Source organism: Maylandia zebra, linkage group LG18 (genome assembly GCF_041146795.1).
Source record: "Maylandia zebra isolate NMK-2024a linkage group LG18, Mzebra_GT3a, whole genome shotgun sequence".
Lineage (NCBI taxonomy): Eukaryota > Metazoa > Chordata > Actinopteri > Cichliformes > Cichlidae > Maylandia > Maylandia zebra.
In genome coordinates this window covers 11,669,464-11,685,190 of record NC_135184.1, presented here as the reverse complement: position 1 = coordinate 11,685,190, position 15,727 = coordinate 11,669,464, and the positions used below count along the sequence as shown (strand labels likewise).

The window sequence follows — 15,727 nt, the reverse complement described above, 5'->3', positions numbered from 1 at the left end:
AATCAATGTACTTCCACTGCCAAGTGATCATTACAACCACAATCACAAGACAGACCTGAGACACAGAACTGGATTTTTCAGGGTACGGAAGGATGAGGATGATGAAAAAGGCAGCAGTGGCCAACATTTACTCCACGATCAACATTACCTCCTGATTTTTACAGTAGCTATTGATTGTCCCATCAACAGCATAAAAACTTTGTAAAAGATTTTGGTGACGTAAAAAACATTAATGCCACATGTTCATCTTTTCTACCTTAGAAAATATGAGAACTTGGTGTACTTTTATTAATATTATTCCATTTTATAATATTGCAGTGGAGTATTTGTGAGTATGGGGACAAAACAAGCTTTTGCTCTCTATTTTTTGTTAAACTTTTTGCCCTGTCTGACATTTTATGGACTAAACCATCAACCATTAAATCAAAACTAAATCTCAACCAACTCTGTATATTTTTTTTATATATTTATTGTTTACTCTATTTAATTTGTAAAATATGTATACACACACACACACGTAGAAAAACATATTTAGTACACATCCAGTAATGCATATAGTATTATATATTGTACATATATTTATTAGGCTCAGATTTAGCCATTCTTATATTTTGCTTGTTTTACGTTATTGTATTTTTACACAACTCTGTTGCTTGTGAAGCTCGCACACAGGAATTTCACTCACATGTACTGTACCAGTGTACCTGCACTTGTGATGTGACAATAAAAGTGATTTGATTTGATTTGAAAAGAGGGATCATAAACAAAATACACAAAATAAAACATACTGAGTATGACTAATGTCCAGGAAGGTTAAGTTAGTTCAGTTTCTATTGTGATTTCTAGGTAACAGCTACATATACACTATGCTGCAACAGTGAAGCGGCTTACTCTGTTGTACAATGCAGGAGTGCTGGGATTTTTGGAACGTGTAATTTTAATGGCTAAACTTTCCGCAACAACTTCCCCCAGGCTGATACTGTAGTCTTACTCGATTAAATGTTTACAATATATGAAAATGAAGAACTAAAACATCCCCCAACACTGTAAACTAATCACATTCATATCTGAGAGCCGTGGGCCTCATCAAACAAATATAAAGTTTAATAAAGCCCAATGAAATGTGATTTTCACATGGTGCCATTCATTTCCATAAGTCCTGTCTTTACTACCCTCCCGTGGCGCCTCGAGGTCTCAGTGGGGTTGTAGAAACTGGGGCTCACACAGGAGAGGAACACTTTCACAGCTCCATTTTCATTTAGTGTCATTAGAAATTCAATTCCCAGCAAATGACTTTTTAGAATTTCACAGCAGTCCCTTAAGATGTTCTTGCATGACCCACTTTTGTCACAACGGGACTGAACGGACTCACGCGCAGGCTCTAGGTCTTGAAAGCACAAGAGTCTTTATTATGATGCACCAGGTGATTATTTACAAAAGTGAGGGGAAAGCCGGGCTCCGGGGGTCCACACACGAACGGGAAAGACACGCACACTCTCCGTCCACTCCTCCTCACACTCCACTCACTCGGGTAACACAGGGGTAGGTCCAGGGAATCTGTACACAGAGACACGAATGGGTAGTTAGGTAAATCGCTATGAAACACTTCTGAAGTCATTGAGCTGGGGTTACACTGACGAGGGTCGGCAACGGTCCAGCGACGAGAAACACAGGGCTGCCGTCTTATAAAGGAGCTGGATCACTCGTGATGAGCCACAGGTGCGTGGGCCAAGGGCAGGAGCCCGCAGGTAAGCTCCGCCCAGGCAGAGGGAGGAGGGAAAGAGGGGAAAGGAGAGAGCAGGAAAAAAATAAAAAAAGGAATACAAAACATATGTAGCCGTACTGAGCCGACCGGGTAGGCACAGGGACCCTGACAACTTTTGTCTCAAGCAGCCGCGGCTTTTCCTCGGTGCCACAGTTCAGAATGTGTACGTACATTCCTAAACACATCCTCTCAGGACTTGCGTTCTCGTTTACGCGTCGTGTTTTTGTTTTTGTTTTGGACTGCTTGCTGAGTCTGCTGGGCTCACTCCAGGGAAAACTGGTCATTTGATTTTAAATTTAAATGATAATTGAGGAATGCCGTAGCAACCAAATGCAAACGTTCAGTGTAAATGTAATACAACTGCTTTGTTTTAAAGTAAATCCTTCGACTGGAGGTCCCTTTTTATTTTTCTAAAAAAAATGAAATATTACTACTAGTATTTCTAGTAATGCTATCACTACTACTATAATAATAATATGTTGCTAATATATTACTTTATCTAAGAGCAACTTTTAACTGGTAAATCCACATATATTTCTCTCTGGTTTTGCTGATTGCACATGTGCAAATACATTATACATCAACAGCTAAGCATGCTGGGATAATGTTCTGTGATGTGTCCCATCTGTTAAAACTCTCGTGACAAAAACAGCAGATCGATCTTGACTCCTCATTTCGAGATAAGTAGAAAGTGGGCACAGCTGACACTTTAAACTTTGAGCTTAAAATAAACACGCTCACTTTTCTGTCTGCAAACAAGGCTTAATAAAGACGATGGGCTATAAATCTGGTCCTCAACGTTTTTCAATTTCCTGCATCACTGAATATCCCGTGGTAGCGGGGGGCCACCTATCCTTGGGAAATTCCCATACATAGTGATACCATGAGTGTAATAATGTGACACATATAAGACACGCAGAAACAGTGATTTCACATTGGGGAATTTGGGACACTGACCTAAAGCAAATAAGAACCGTCAGCTAAAAAGAAAGTTGACTAGTAGGACCCAAGAGGAAAGACGGGAGACATGAGGACATTAAGTGAATGATGATTCCAACAGAAATCTCTCTATTCAGGTCAATTACATGCTTACCCTTTAAAAGTTTAGGGTTAATAGAGCTAATGAATGCACCACAATGGAGTTTATGGAGCATACAGGATATCCTTGAAGTGAAGTCTGCTGCCCTCAGCTTGATCTTAAGCATCATCAGTTGTGAGCCTGCTGGCTCTGACAGGTGGTCGTGTATAGGAAAGCAGGTGATGCCCCCTTGCTTCCCTCGATGCTGTCAGTCAGTGTGACAAAGGTGACATTAGGTGGAGATCCTGCCATGATGGAAAGGGCACTTGCACAGCATGTACATCTTTTAATAGCCTCCACCCAGATCAGACTTGCAATAGAGACACGCAAATTTACCCACTTTTGAGTGGCTACACACACGGTAAGATACAGATTTTCTTTCTGATCTAAGCACACACACACACACGCGCGAACACATAAATATGAACAAACACACACACAATACATGAATTTAAGAAGACAAGGTGCCCTTCCCAGAAAGGAGGATGGTTAATAATAAAAGTACAGTGTGTTCCAGAAAACAATGCGCACAAATAAGTCTTATGTCTAAGAGTTACAAGTCTATTTAAAACTATAACCTTCTTCTAAACTGTAATTTCTTTCACATTGCATTAAAAGATAAATAACTCTTTTCAAAGCCAACAAATTATTTTTTTTTAACATTTTTATGACTTTTTTTCAGCTAAATGATTAATCTGCCAACTCCAACATGTTAAGCAGTCCAGAGTCTGTTATGATATCTTTAAACTGCTACAAATGATTGTTAAGTTAGCCACAAGGTTCATAACATGCGCTGTAAGGGGTACTCAGGTTATCATTTTTATATCCTCTGCCAGCTCTTATGTAAATATGTTCGGTGGTATGTTGTAATGGGAGGTTTACCTAAATATCCTGTTTTATTGTCTGACATCCTTTTTTGTTTTTATTTATTTTCTAATGAATTAAGGTAGCACAGAGTGGCGCTATTCCTGTTTCTACAGGAATTGTGCAGCAATAGCACACCAGAAAGAGGGTTCTCACTGGGAAAATTAACAGTATTCTTTGAAGAAATGTCAAATGCTGAAAGCTCAGAAAGAGACGCTATAGAAGTTTGCACTAAAGAACAAAATGGTTTGCTCAGAGTAACCACAGTAACCCCTTTATCTACTTCTTCTTCCCATCTAAAACTTCACTTTCACAATCAAAGACCTGCTATGGACTGTAATGTCTTTTGATCGCTGTCTCTGAGCTAATTGAAACAGAATCTGTGTGCAAAGTGGTCCGTTTGGTCAGGCTTGGCTTTTAACTGCAGCTAATGCATCGAGATTTTTGTCTGCGCATATGCTACAGTCAAAAGATAGTCAGTGACACAAGGGGAGTTAGGCAGTAATGGCTCTCCCTGGAAAGGAAAAATAGTAATAGCTATTTCACTTTCTTACAACATCCCCAAAGGAGATAATACATTTTGGAATAAGGATTTTACCCTTTTTTTTAATGGATGTCAGAGTTTGTTCTTTTTAACCTTTTTATTTTAGATTTTTTTTCTTTTTTATTCAAATCTGTAAGACATAGTCTGCAATATGATAACTGAAATCAGTAAGCAAGAGTTACGTTTTTCCTATCATGTACAAAAACACCAAAGGGAATAAGTAAAATATACTGTCATGCCTAACAGATTATTTGTGCATTACACTACATTAATAATTTATTCCAGAAGTGCAATGCTTTTAGCACAAATAAAAAATCCAGATCAATTTTAACAACATTTAAAAGTTGAGATGTGTCATTTATTCTTGTTTTGTAATGACATATTGGCATAAAAGCCTTGTCCGAGCATCCAGTCTTACTTACTGTAGAACCATTTTCCATGGAATTTATTATCAATCTTCTCTTTGGTTACTACCGAACAAAAAGCGGTGTGATAACTTCACTCTCAGAAATGGAGGAAGATGTAAGAAGGAGAGGATGGGGGAGATAGATGACAGGCTATTTTCAAATCTAAGGTCTGTGCAGCAAGTGAAATCTGGAAAATTGGAAACTTAGAGCTTAAATGAAATGTTCTTATTAATTGTAGATTTATTTAATCTGAAATTGGATCTGAACATTATGTCTTAAAGAAGAATATATTATATTTAATATTTAATATTATGAAGTCTTGTTTTATTCAACATTTGTATGAGAATACTTGATAGTTCAGTAGAGGCTGAACTGGTCTGTTTACAATATTATGGTACAGTTTACAGTAACTGACTGTGTTGGACCGGTGTAGGCAGTCTGTGCAGTTCATTAGCAATGTGCAGATCTAGCTCGTTCCATTTAAGAGCCAAACCAATCCTTTGCTGTTCTGATCCAATGCTCACATGAAATAGACAGCCGATCAACCCTTTTGTCTCAGTATTGGTCATAAATTTTAATTTAAGATGATCATGTGATTTAGTTTGTAAACTGCACCTTCATTCTGTCTTTATACTGGATAGGGGCGGCAGGCAGATATGATACCTCAGACTACATGCGGTTGGATAAATCTATAAAGACCAGTAAACCTCAGAGTAACACAGGTCAGCTGATCCCAACCTGTAGACAAAGAACAATCTACTGTTGCCATAACAGAATTATTGTGTAACTTATTTCTAAGTGAGTCTTTTCCACCTGCTGCACTGCTACACCAACACTTAAGGTTCCTACAGTGGACAAATCAGACTTTAAACCCTATTTTTAACCTTTCCATTCAATTTTCCATTACTGCTGCTTTTGGCAATTCTACAGGTTAAGTATGACTGCAGCTTCAGGGCTGCATGGAAGCGTACAAACAGCAGTTGATTGACATGTCTCTCACTGTCCAGTTAGTTTTATACCACCAGTTTTGAGTCATATGATTCTGACTGTTAAAAGCACTTACATCATTGTTGTGTATTTGTTTGTATCTCACTGCACAGTTTTGACAGACTGTATACTGACAGCTGTATAACATAGCAAAACATTGTGGAGTGGTCTCTGTTAAGCTGTAAAAACTGTATAAATGCAGCATTAGGTAATAATAACTATACAGTTTTTGCTACACAGAGTTTGGTGGCATCAAAAAGTCTTTTATACAATATGAACCTGATTAGTTGTCTGTTCAGGCAGAATTGAGAGCTGAGATCATCACCTAAACATTGACAGCTCAGCAGTCAAAATGTAATTTGATTGTGGCCACTGAAAACGATATAAAACAGGATTCACATTAGCAGTCATTAGCATTCACATTTGCAGTGAAGAGCTGAGAAAGATGATTTTCTGTAGTACAAGCACCAGCCAGTCAAATGTTCCAGAACAGGCACTGACCAATCAAATTGTGTATTATGAGAGATTTCAGGAAGTGCAGTTGCAGCTTGCAGTTAACACCAAAATGGAAAAGTTGATCATTTTAGAGTAATCACCCCATTTCATGTCATTATACTTAGTCACAGGCAGTTAGCAAAGCTTATGCTACTTGAGGCAATATTAGCCTGCCTGGTTAGTTTTCAAAATGTTACTGATTGCAATGATAATTGAGCCGGCAGAGATAACCCCCAAAAGTTCAGGAATGGTCTAGATCAAGCAATGATCCAACACGTATGCGTGAGTGTTAACTGATTCCATCACATGTGCCAATGTGTCCCTAAAACAGCTCTCAGCAACACTAAATATATGTGCAGAGGTTATTGTTTGAGAGCAGGAAGGCAGAGATGGGAAGGGCATAGAGCTTTCCTTTAATTTTCTAAATACAAAATACAACATCCTACGCAGACCAAATGCTACACTCTTGGAATACTCCTGGATCGCTATAGTGCTTCACACTAGCTGGACTTGGAGCTGAGAGTAACAAATCAGGATAGAAAGCTAAAAAAATATTGATAAACAAGATAAGGCTTTATTGAGTTAACTCTTTTTACTGGATTTGCTTTCATTTAAGAACAGAGAGAAATCCTAGAGATGTTATTTAAAGGATCTGCGTGCACAAACCCAAGCACATAAAACCCAAACAAACAGGACAAAAATCCTCTGGGATTATGTATATATGCACAATCTTATGCTAGGAAAAAAATACTGAGGTTCATGACATCCTTATTTTCTCTTTTCAATACTGTGGTGTTTGGCCCATTTCCCTCTTTGAGTCAGAATGCACACTTTTTGCCACAAAGGACTAGCTGAGAAAACACAGCCAAACCAAGGGAACTCACACAAGCTTTTCTAGTGGGAAGTTGATGAAATGGTTATACAGTAGTGAAACACATCCGCACAAAAGCTTAAACCTATTTCTATATTCCAATTCCTGGAGACAAAACTGATTTGAATGAGGAAGGGACATGTGGGGCATAAGATGTAGAGTAGGGAATGGAATAATCTAAACTCAGTGACCATACAACCTTTTGAAAATAATAAGGTGACTGGAGTTGTCGGTAGGCAGGCAGGGAGACTGGCAAGATTTTATCACATGAGAATAAAGGCATATTAATCATAGTCTAGGCAGATATGAGCACAACAGTAAGGAAAGAGCTTGGAAAAGGTTAATGTGTGGAAACGGATGTAATAACGTGCAGCATTGGAATACTAAAATGGTACGTTCAATATGCAGCAAAGCAATCATTGCACTTTGTCACATGTCATTGTACATAAGGCAATGGTATGCATAAACTGCTGGCAAAAAAAAATGATGGAAAAAATGTACACCATCTGCCAAACAGCACGAATTTAACAATAAAAAAATAATTTGTGCGTGGGAAGCTCTGCTGGTTGAGGCTGTCAGTTTCAATCCGACTCAGCCTTTACTGCATGTCATCAGCTCTCCCTCATATTTCCTACATCTCTGTATAGAAAACTAATTTCAAAGATAATTTGAATCATCAACAACAACCTACACTTTAGGCAACTAATCCTTAAACACGAATTAAAAACTTTTCAGTTACATACTGAAAACAACAAGATAACTATTTTAATTTCCTACCAATGACTCATTTATGACCTTGATAATGACAACAGAGAGCCACTGTGGAAGGAAGAAAAGCAAAGTTAGCACAAATTAATCTAAACTTGAGTGATTCTGCTAGGCTTCATTTTGACAGTCCAGCGGGCTACAAGTACCACATCTCTGTTTCAAATGGAAAATCAAAGAGACTGTGTACTCATCAGCAGGCTACAGAGCCCCCCATCTCCCTCATTGTCTCGTGGCATGGATATTTTGGCAGCTGGCCCTTGTACTCATGGTGTCATTGCTTTCCACTAAAAAATGCAGACAAGAATTCAAAGGCCATGTTGAGACGTAGCGACATAACTGAAGCATTCACTTTTCTAGACATGCCGTTTTGCTGACACAGACAAGACTTGAGAGAGTGAAAACACCCAGAAGAGCAGGTGAAAGAAAACATGGAAAAAGTATGTTTTTATCAGTGAAACCTCATCAGCAATTGATCTCATAAACAAACCATTTTTGCCTTTCACGGCATTTCATTATAATAGCCAACTATGTCATCTTTATTTGATCAAGGATGTTAAACACAGCTGTTTGGTTCTGTCAGATCAGGAGGGTTTCAGGTTACTTGGTTTCATTTCATACGGGGAAAAAAGAAGAGAGAAGCTATCCAGTTTTATGATGTCTCAGACAGCTCATAAAATGATCCATCAGAGGGCTGGACTTTCTCTGACACAACCCCCAAAACAACTACTTAAATCCTTCCAAACAAGCAGATATTGACAGGTTGTAACCACTTGGCTGCTCTCACCTGAATCACCTGAATTAAGGGAGCTTGTACAGTTTACCAGACACAGTCCAGAGCCATTGTGCATGAAAGAAGTTGTTGTTTAATGAATTCCTAAAGTAGTCCATTGCCTAAGCAGTCATATTTAAAATATCTCTCTATATATTATATATAAAAGCAAGTCATTTGAGGCATTTGTCGATTTCACCATCATTTCAAATCTGAGCCTCACGACATCAGCATAGCAATTTCCATTTTCTGCGGTGGAAAGGTGTTGTAATAAGCATGTCGCTGGTTCAGAAAAACACTCCTAGCCTTCCGACACAGTACTGTGCAACATCAATCAGGACTGTGGGTACTAATGGAGCTTCAGTGGTCATCGGAGAAGGGCAGCCTACTGATAGATGAGGGAACATGGCACAAACAACCCCATGCACACGCAGAAATACACAAGCACACTCCCATCAGTCTGAATGCAAAGAATAATAATGTCTTATGAGAAGCACTGGCAATCAGCCCACAGCACAGATTCACAAACATGGACAACATAGGAGTAATAAAAATACGAGAAAGAACAAGTAATATCTACTTACAGTTTTATCACACTGAAAACATTACTGGCAATGGCTGGGAGAGAGGCGATTTAATTAGACCCCTATTAATCAAAGTAATTGGTCATTCTGCATCCCAGGAGTGTAACTGGCCAATAGCTGTTAACCTTCTGTCTCTATCACTGCTGTTGTCCCCCAAACTATTAATATACTGTTGGGCCTCATTTCCAAATGACACCAGGGAAGAATTTTCCTTGGTTCCCAATAAAGAGTTGATCATTTCCAACTGTTCACGCAAGGCGTATTATTCCTTAAGAGCATGAATTGGTTTCTTAGATAAACACTCACAGTTTGTACTGCTATGTCGTACATTGCAATATTTTTGACCACATTGCTTATGCTGTACTGCAATGTTATGCAAACTGTTCAGGTGGAGCACTGCCAGCTTGGCCTTTGACAAGTACTATAACTGGTAAATTTGGTTTTCATATTGTTGACCAATGTAAGACTTGACATTATTTGCAATAAATATGGTGTGAATGTTGAAGAAAAGGTACATTGAGGGTATTCTGCATGTGCTCAGTCTGTACATACAGCTGGTGCCCCCCACAGACTAGGACATGACTGGTAGCACTTGACCATCTGTCAGGAAGTAAAGAGTAGATTCAGGTCCAAAAAGCCACCAAGGCCAAAAAGGGTCAGCGGTGATATGGAGTAAAAATGTGGCCAAAGACAGGTCGTTATTCTGCTCAGAATAATAAATAGCCTTATGCATGGGTTTTTGTGTGTGTGTGTGTGTGTGTGTGTATGTGTGTGTGTGTGTGTGTGTGTGTGTGTGTGTGTGTGTGTGTGTGTGTGTGTGTGTGTGTGTGTGTGTGTGTGTGTTTGTAACAAACCTAAACTACTTGGTAAATAAGGCAAATCCCTCTGAAATTACTATCAAAATCATAATTATAGCACATTTTGAGCTACTAGTTCTAAAGACGGATCAGTGCATTTTGTTGTGCCTGGCCTCTCTGGAGGAATGGGAACTTAATCTTAAACTCCTTAAACAACAATTCTAGAGTCTTTCTGAAGGTCTTTCAAAGTTTTCCTTTGGACACTGGCTGCTTTTTCCACTCATCTTCACTCCTGTCATGTCTTATTTTTAGAGGAATGGTGTTTGTTTGTTACACCTCTTAACACTGACCTATGAATCATTCAAGAATGAAATGGATGAACTACCTTTTGGTCCTTTCTTATCAGCAGGTTGTCACAAAACACATAATTTATTCCAGCTTCTTGTCATATGCTGTGGGAGTGTCTGGTCGGGTGTGGTCCAGGTTCCTGTTGTCCATCCCCTGGGGTGGAGTTGGCCAGCCCATCACCTGCTTCCAATTTCGGGGGCTCCATCTAGAGGGTTTTTAAGCCAGCACTGCCTGCCACTCCTCGCCAGTTCGTCCTGCTACCACCCGTGGTAAACTTGGACTCCTCTGTGCTCGGACTCTGTGTGCCTGGATCGTGGGTTAATGTGTTCTCCATCTCCTGTGTTCTCCAGATTCATCACCCGTCGTACTCATCAGCAGCGCTGGTTCTGTTTCCATCCCGTTCTCCAGTCTGCCTAGAACCCTAGGACCATACACTCACCTTCTCCTCAGCCTGCCCTCCAGCCCGTACTTCAACTTCCCTGGACACCTTGGAACCTGGACCAGCTTCCCCACACTCTCAACCATCCCTGGGATGCTCCCACGGCAACCCCTTCCCCGCCTAAAAGCCGGTGTTTTCAAGTAAGCACAAGACTCTCCACTAGTACCACTCACCTCTGCCCTTTAATTGTTTCCCTTCTCCTGTGTTTGCAGAAGTTCCTGCCCATGTTCTTCTTGTGTTCAACGTCCGTTTCTCTGCCCTCGGGCCTCCCTCAGTTCCTGCGAATGATTTCTGTTAGACCCAGTCTTGTTTAAGTCCCTTTTCCTTTCAATAAATTGTACATAGTTCGAGCAATTGAGTCTGCTCTTGAGTCCACTGCATCCTTGTTTGTGACACTTCTTTTGTTGAATCAGTCTGACAGACAAAATAGCATTTATGTGGCAACAAAGTAATTCCCAAACAGCTATTGCTGAAAACTTGGTATATCTCAGGGAGTACAGTGTGTCCTTAAAAAAATCGGACATTAATGTATTTGGCGATTAGACTCTGATGACCCATAATGGCAGAACAAAATCCCAACATCCAGAGAAGCTTTGAATGTCCTTCAAGAAACCTGGAAAAATATTCCAGAAGACTACTTATAAAGAAATTGCAAGAAAGCTTGTCTAAGAGGGTTCAAATGATCTTACCAAATACTGACTTTCAAGCTCATTAGAATTGGTGGTCATGGTTTCAAATAACGACTGTTAGTAGAGACTTTGTGGTTTTTCTCCTTTGTTCCCTTTGCTCCTGTACCTTGGTATCGATTCCACATATCTCTGGGTGTATTTGGTATTTTGGTCACAGCAGTAGAGTTGTGGTTCACACAGCAGTCCAAAATCTCAGATAGGTGTTTAATAAGTACTTATGCGTTCATACTTATCAGACCATTCAGAGCGGCACAGTGGGCCTCTGATATCTTGAAAGGCACCACCCTGATCCGAATGGAGATGTTTAATCAAAAAATAAAGACAACCACGAAGAGCAATTTCGTGTTGATTTGCAGTTACCAAGCAAATGGACAAAAACCACATGCACAGTGGTTGCTACAACTACAAAAAATCTTCTCCTTGTACTCTTCTTTTGGTGTATGCCACATAGTTTTGGGTCACACAGCGGTAGATGATTGTCATGATCTAGTCATTGTTGTGGCCAGCCTATCAGAATTGTTATTTTGTGAGTCCCACCCCTGTTTGGATCTTTTCCTCTTCTTGTCTTGATACAAATTCAGCATGTCTATAAATAAAATTACTCAATAAAATTACTGGAAGTTGATTGCATAATGTTAATATTCAGTGCACCTCTGTGGAAGCATCTGCATTTGTTGTTTTCACTCATTTATTCAGGTTTTCAAGTATTTGTAATCACTATGAATACAACGGGTTTTGTAACTTGGCTTAGTCATTTCTGGACATTTTATGCTTGCGTTTTTAGGACAGCATCAATACAGTACGTACATCTGAATGAATCCAACATCATTCAACTCAAAAGATTAAAAATGTGTCCTAAGCGATTTAATAATTCACATAACGTCAATGCTCTTACATTTGTCATCAAGTATCTAAGCTTTTTGTATCATTTATTCCCTTGCACATCCACATCATCATTCCATTTGTTCGATTACTTTTTTAAATATCAATGCCAGATCGTAGCGAGAGCTGTTTTATCTTCTGATATAACTGATGCATTATGAGTCAGATATTTAGTACCCAGTGATTAAAGGGCACTAAAACAGCTTAATCAAGTGGTTTTGCTGAGGGCCAAGATTTAAGTCTGTTTGTGTGCCTGGGTGCTCCTCTCCTCCTATGAATTCCTGTTATCTGAAGCATTTACATGGCAGTATCACTATTTGAATGAATAAAAGGCTTTTGCCTTTTGCCCAAAACAACACAGCCGTCTAGAAAGCTCAGTTGGAACTGATACACAGAGCTCTGCTTTTGATGTCATACACTGATGTGTTTGCTGTGATATTTTTAAATACATTAAACAGAAATTTCACTTATTACTGATGGGAGTGCATCATAAATGGTGCCTTTCAAAATAATTTGTTTTTTTTTAGTAAAACTGATATTGAATGGTTTGTGTTTTAGGGGTTATTAATCAATTTAAAAGACTTCCAAACTTGCATTTTGGTAGAGACATTGCCATGCTGTTTACTGCAGACAGTGCTATAGGAGAATGTATTTTTGATTGATGTAAGAGCTTATTCCTTTGATTTATATTTATTTAAACATTTAAAAAGTGTTTTTTGGTATTTGGCACTGAAGATGTGACCTGTTTTACCCCAGCAAGCTTGGATCACAAATTTACTACAACAGAGATGATGAAATTGACTTAAAAACTGACAGAGCTAACTGAACAATACATTCTTCGAAACACGTCGTTAAGAGGGCAAATAGAAAATAGCAAAAAATGGCAGTATATTATAGGCACTGTATACAAATTGCAGATGTAGCCAATAAAATGTCATCCACTGGTTTGTGAACATAAATTTTGAAGCTTTTATTAGTAATATATTGACCATATTTGTTATTTTCATTTTTTGTTCTTTTTGAGATTTTTTTTGTGTCTTGGTGACTTCCAGTTAAAACCACAACAGAACAGATATCACAATTATAGACATTCCATACATTTAAAAAATAGACATCTTTTTATCAACAGTGAGTGAGAAACCTGATATCATCTACATATTGGTTTAACATTATACCTTGTACCTCTGATCTTACAGTAATAACATAATCACCATACAGAAAGTGGACAGCTGATGCTACAGAGCTTGGTTAACAAAGTGTATTCATATGTTGTATTGGTCCAATGTCTAAACACAGATATTATAGTTTCACTTGTACAATTAAGAGCACAACAAACAATTGTGTTGGTCAGAAAACAAAATTAAAACTACTTCAAAATGTACCAGCACCACATAAATGGTGAAGAGTTCAAGTTCAGTGTCTTCATTGTTAAGCCTAGAAGACAAGACTTCAGATACCTGCACTGGCACCACCTGCCAAAAGCTTCTTCTTTTTTTTTTTTTACACCATGCTATAAACATGTTTATTCCCACTCTAAAGTTGTACATTTTAATATGGCAGTCTGTGGACACTGAATTACTATTGATGCCAGCCTTGAGCTGTAATTCCAAAAACTAATCTTTCAGCACTTCTGCTCTGGCTTCAGTTTTCAGTCCAGAAGGTTAATGCTTGCTTGGATATGGACGGGTCTAGCAAACGACAGAGACACACAAAAACTTGAACTTGGCTCATTTGACAACTCACTGGCCATGCAAGAACAGTTTCCTGGCAGATTATTTTGAAGTGGGAATGAGATTTCAACTGATTACTAAAAGCCAAAAACCTTTTAGGGAAACACATAATTATGATTTCTCTGACAGATATTGTAGTATGGAATTCTATTTGTAACATAATGTCAAGAATAATTTCAATATTCACAAAAAATAGATTACTAGCACGTGAAATAGATACCATCATCATTACTCTATTGTAATGGAAGAATAAAAAACGTAAAGGATTGCTTTAAATTCTTCTTTCATTGCAGTTTTCCCCCATCGGCAGTGAATGTGACACAGATTTATTGTTCAGTCCTGCTCTTTGCTTTACATTCCGACAAAAAGAGAAAATGAAATGATTACTTTACATAGCACTATAAATCGTTCTGTGGTGTGACATCTGACATGACTTCAAATGAACATCTGTTGTCTTGAACACATCCATTATGTTGATGCTAAAAGCAATGTTTTTCTTCTCTTGAGGCACATACCACAGGGAAATAATTATGCGAAGAGGCTGCATGGATGAGAACAATCATCCTTACAATAACACAATCTTCATCTCTAATTGAGACCCAAGTGGACAATGACAGAATAAGCCAATGAGACCCACTAAGCATGGTAACGACCTAAAGGGGAACGCGGTATCCAATCCATTCTTCACCTTATGACCTTATAATTTACATGACAAATAAAAATAACACAAAATGAGGCAAAAATGACCAGTTACCAAGAACTTGCAAAGTGCAAACACCGTGACATTGCAAACAAGTGCATATGTGGGAGAGTAACAGTTAAAATCACAAGTGTTACACAGACTTTAGCTCAAGATGCAACTCGAGGCACTTTAGATGTTTATATTCACACAGTAACATTATAGCATGCCATCAACTCAAACAGAGCTCATACTCACCTCACTAGCCCTTAAGCAAAATTCTGGTAATGGGCCCTTCTGTCTGAGCCTCAAGCCATGTAAACCATTTGCCATTACCACCCAGTCACACCGGACACTCTAGGCTCTCAGTACAGTCCTGCCTCCTTTATTTTGCTTTGTGTGCCAGTCGAGGAATAAGAGAATATTCAGAACAAGAGATATACCCACGAGGCGGATGCTTAACCCTTTAATTGTTTGCTAGGCATCACCTCGGCTAATATGAGTCACTAAACTGGATTGTGCTTTTTGGTTTAATGCAACCATCTGCCAACCTTTATAGGAGATATGTGTTTATGTTTTAGGTGAGTGAAATTCTAGGATTTAACTGAAATGTTATTTACTCTTTGTAAGACGCACCCTTGGCCAGGGATACAGCTTATTAACCAAATTTGGTATTTAACCAGGAACTTGGGTTTCACTGACTGCACCCATTCTACTCACAAGTAGAGGCTTCAAACCACCAATCACTGCATTCATTATTTTTGTGCAGTGTAATAATAAGGTCATTGTGAAAGATGAGATATGTTTTGTGCTTTAAGTACTTCTCACATTTCTGTCAGCACGTTCGCCAACATTCCTCTCTAAACATTTTCTTTAAATTCTTTTTGTTATTATCCTTTTTTTCAGCTGGCATAACATTTCATTTACTGTGACAGACTAATAGTATATCATTTCAGGGCTGTCATTTGGAGTGGAGGTTAAGGTAAATTTGAAATATGTAACTAATATTAATATGTAACTATTAACAATAA

The 15,727-nt window shown here is 38.6% G+C and overlaps 2 long non-coding RNA genes across 2 annotated transcripts; one reads left to right on the top strand and one right to left on the bottom strand.

Annotated features, from left to right (window-relative positions):
* Positions 1–514: 514 nt before the first annotated feature.
* On the bottom strand, positions 515–15,202 carry LOC143413593 (uncharacterized). The gene is made up of 3 exons (XR_013094197.1): positions 14,955–15,202; positions 1,639–10,994; positions 515–1,557 (listed from the first exon to the last, which is right to left on the bottom strand). It is a non-coding gene; the product is annotated as an uncharacterized LOC143413593 (long non-coding RNA).
* Positions 10,424–11,121, top strand: LOC143413594 (uncharacterized). Its single transcript, XR_013094198.1, has 3 exons — positions 10,424–10,546; positions 10,628–10,856; positions 10,929–11,121. It is a non-coding gene; the product is annotated as an uncharacterized LOC143413594 (long non-coding RNA).
* Positions 15,203–15,727: the final 525 nt, after the last annotated feature.